Below are 4,759 nucleotides of genomic sequence, written 5' to 3' on the forward strand. Positions count from 1 at the left end.
GGCCCACCTGTCATATCGGAGACTGATGCCGACATCGAGACCGGCGCTGAGACGGGGACCGGCGCTGAGACTGAGACCGGTGCCAAGACTAGCGGAGCCGGTATAGAACCGAAAGCAAAGAGGCAACGGCGCCCAACCAGCTCATGACTACTAGATTGGTGGTCACGGAGGTGGACGACGACATTTTTGAGCCAACAGCGCCCGCGGAAGCGCGCGCATGCTACGACAATCAAATAGGCTGCATCATACGGACAACTGTCACCATCAACGATGAGAAACTACAGAAGATAGATAATATGAGGCCCTCCCTCCTAAAGAAGCTGCACCAGATATTCTTGTTCCCGGGGCGGGATGAAAAGGAATATAAAATTCCAGATAAAGACCCGGCAATGAAGAAGATAAACAAACATGCCATGACCAAGTTTAGCGACGCGTTGGCCGCCTGGAAAGCAACGGTGAAACAACAAATCGTCAAGAAAAAGGAACCCTACTCCGAGATTGTGAAGGATAATCCGACAATCACAGAAGAGCAGTTTCAAATATTCAAGGCGCCTTGTGAGGTCGTAGCTGCCAAAAAGAAGTGGAAGTACATGAAGGGGCTTCAAGAGAGGAACATGAGGTCCCATCACCTCGGAAGCCGTGGTTACGGCAGAAAGAGGTCCATATGGGCCAAGGAGGACGCGGAACGCAAAAGTCTAGGCATCCCAGACCCCTTGGCGGACTTCATTATCCCGCAGGAGCGTGACGTCCTCAGGGCCCGATACCATTGGGACCCAGTCAAGAAGGTTTTCGAGACGGACCCATCAATTTGACTGCATGTTTAGTCATATTTGTAAATGATCCTTGTTCATTTTGCAGAGAGAGCAACACACGATTGCGGCCGAAAGCGACTCGCCGTTGCTACGTCTTGAGCTTGCGTTGGTTTTCCTTGAAGAGGAAAGGGTGATGCAGCAAAGTAGCGTAAGTATTTCACTCAGTTTTTGAGAACCAAGGTATCAATCCAGTAGGAGGCTCCTCAAAAGTCCCACGCACCTACACAAACAAACAAAGAACTCGCAACCAACGTAATAAAGGGGTTGTCAATCCCTTCACGACCACTTGCGAAAGTGAGATCTGATAGAGATAGTATGATAAGATAAATATATTTTTGGTATTTTATAATATAGATGCAAAAAGTAAAGATGCAAATAAAAGTAGATTGAAAGCTTATATGATAAAAGATAGACCCGGGGGCCATAGGTTTCACTAGTGGCTTCTCTCAAGATAGCATAAATATTATGGTGGGTGAACAAATTACTGTCGAGCAATTGATAGAAAAGCGAATAATTATGAGATTATCTAGGCATGATTATGTATATAGGCATCACGTCTGCGACAAGTAGACCGACTCCTGCCTGCATCTACTACCACTAGTAGAAAAAGGGTCAAATGTGAAGCACATTAGTGCCGGTTTGATTTTGGCCCGGTACTAATGGTACCATTAGTGCCGGTTCGAACGGATTTGCATTAATGCCGGTTCGTGTTGAACCTTTAGTACCGGTTCGTGGCACGAACCGATACTAAAGGGGTGGTGGCAGGCTGGCGTCAGGCCGGGGCCCCACGACCACCTTTAGTACCGGTTCGTGGCACGAACCGGTACTAAAGGTCTAACCTTTAGTACCGGTTCGTGGCACGAACCGGTACTAAAGGGGTCTGACCTATAGTACCGGTTTGTGACACAAACCGGCACTATAGGGCAATTTTCAAGAAGTGTAGGGAAAATGTAAAACGGCTATAACTTTTGCATACGATGTCGGAAAAAAACGTATAATATATCAAAAAATTCAGCACGAAAATCCGCATCCGATGGAGACCGCCTATGGCCTGTTTGGAATTTTTTAGAATCCTCAAATTCCAAAAGGAAAAAAAGATATGGTTAAATTTCAGTTTTTTTAAAATTTTTTGGTTAAATCTGGTCAAACTACTTATTTAAGAAGTATTAATGTTACTACATAATTATTCAAGAATATTAGTGTTACTAAATAATTATTTCAATTTTTTGAATTTTGGTCAAATCTGGTCAAACTATGGTCAAACTGTGGTCAAACTATGGTCAAACTTATTCAAGAAATATTAGCGTTACTAAATAATTACTATTTTTTTAGAATAATAGTTTCAAACTCAAACGGTGAAATGTGTGACTTCATGCTCAAGCTAAACTCCTGAGGGTTAATAGGATTGACATCTTACTATTATCAGGAAAACAACAAGTGCAGACTCGGAAGCGAAGGAGAATAGAACCTGAAAGTTAAGCGTGCTCGGGCTAGAGTAGTGAGAGGGATGGGTGACCGGTCGGGAAGTTAGATGATTTAGAATGAGTGATCCACACTTGAGCAGTTAAGAGAGGTGATTAGAGACTAAATCATCAAATAATTCAGAAAAAATAAAAATTGGAAAAAAATTCAATTTTTTTTAAAAAAACAAAAAAAACATTTAGTACCGGTTAGTAACACCAACCGGTACTAAAGGTCCCTCATACCAGGGCGCGAGCTCACGCCACGTGGTGGCACTTTAGCGCCGATTCGTGCCGAACCGGTACTAAAGGGGGGGGGGGCTTTAGTGCCCACCCTTTAGTGCCGGTTATGGAACCGGCACTAAAGGCCCTTACGAACCGGCACTAAAGGTCCGTTTTCTACTAGTGTACTATTACTCCACACATCGACCGCTATCCAGCATGCATCTAGAGTATTAAGTTCATAAGAACAGAGTAACGCATTAAGAAAGATGACATGATGTAGAGGGATAAACTCAAGCAATATGATATAAACCCCATCTTTTTATCCTCGATGGCAACAATACAATACGTGCCTTGCAACCCTTTCTGTCACTCGGTAAGGACACCGCAAGATTGAACCCAAAGCTAAGCACTTCTCCCAAGGCAAGAAAGATCAATCTAGTAGGCCAAACCAAACTGATAATTCGAAGAAACTTGCAAAGATAACTCAATCATACATAAAAGAATTCAGAGGAGATTCAAATATTTCTCATAGATAAACTTGATCATAAACCCACAATTCATCGGATCTCAACAAACACACCACAAAAAGAATTACATCGAATAGATCTCCCCAAGAGAGGGGGAGAACATGGTATTGACATCCAAAAAGAGAGAAGAAGCCATCTAGCTAATAACTATGTACCCAAAGGTCTGTGGTAAACTACTCACAACTCATCGAAAGGGCTATGGTGTTGATGTAGAAGCCCTCCATGGTCGATTCCCCCTCCGGCGGAGCGCCGGCGAAGGCTCCAAGATGGGATCTCGTGGATACAGAAGTTTACGGCGGTGGAAATTGTCTTTCGTTGGCTCCCTGGATGTTTTCGGGGTACGTGGGTATATATAGGAGGAAGAAGTACGTCGGTGGCCGCCTGAGGGGCCCAGGAGATAGGGGCGCGCCCTCCTATCTCCTGGCCGCCTCGATTGCTTCTTGACTTGCACTCCAAGTCTTCTGGATCACGTTCATTCTAAAAATCACGCTCCCGAAGGTTTCATTTTGTTTGGACTCCGTTTGATATTCCTTTTCTTCGAAATACTGAAATAGGCAAAAAAGCAGCAATACGGGCTGGGCCTCCGGTTAGTAGGTTAGTCCCAAAAATGATATAAATGTGTAAAAGAAAGCCCATAAACTTCCAAAAGGGGTAATATAATAGCATGAAACAATAAAAAATTATAGATACGTTGGAGACGTATCAAGCATCCCCAAGCTTAATTCCTGCTCGTCCTCGAGTAGGTGTATGATAAAAACAAATTTTTTGATGTGGAATGCTACCTAGCATAATTCCCAATGTGATTTTCTTTATGGTGGCATGATTGTTCTGATCCAAATGATTTAAGATAAAAGCATGTAAAACATAAAAATAATAATGCTTCGAAGCATACTAACAAATAATCATGTCCTATCAAAATAGCATAGCCAAAGAAAGCTTATCCCTACAAAATCATATAGTTAGGCCATGCTTCATTTTCATTACACAAAATACTCCCATCATGCACAACCCCGGTTTCAGCCAAGCAAGTGGTTCATACTTTTTAATGCGCTTCAGCTTTTTCAACTCTTACACAATACATGAGCGCAAGCCATGGACATAGCACTTTGGTGGTATATGATGGTGGTTGTGAGGACAAAAAGGGAGAAGATAGTATCACATCAACTAGGCGTATCAACGGGCTATGGAGATGCCCATCAATAGATATCAATGTGAGTGAGTAGGGATTGCCATGCAACGGATGCACTAGAGCTATAAATATATGAAAGCTCAACAAAAGAAACTAAGTGGGTGTGCATCCAACTTGCTTGCTCACGAAGACCTAGGGCATTTTGAGCAAGCCCATCATTGCAATATACAAGCCAAGTTCTATAATGAAAAATTCCCACTTAGTATATGAAAGTGACAACATAGGAGACTCTCTATCATGAAGATCATGGTGCTACTTTGAAGCACAAGTGTGAAATAAAGATAGTAGCATTGTCCCTTCTCTCTTTTTTCTCATTTTATTTATTTTTTTCTCTTTTTTTTATTTTTTCTTTGGACTTTTCTCCTTTTTTTTTCTTTTTGGCCTTTCTTTTTTTTCTTTTTCTTTTTTTTCTTTTTAAAGTCCGAAGTCTCATCTTGACTTGTGGGGGAATCATAGTCTTCATCATTCTTTCCTCACTGAGACAATGCTCTAATAATGAAGATCATCACACTTTTATTGATTTACAACTCAAGAATTACAACTCAA

The sequence above is a fragment of the Triticum dicoccoides genome, chromosome 2B (assembly GCF_002162155.2).
Source record: "Triticum dicoccoides isolate Atlit2015 ecotype Zavitan chromosome 2B, WEW_v2.0, whole genome shotgun sequence".
In the NCBI taxonomy this organism is placed as follows: domain Eukaryota; kingdom Viridiplantae; phylum Streptophyta; class Magnoliopsida; order Poales; family Poaceae; genus Triticum; species Triticum dicoccoides.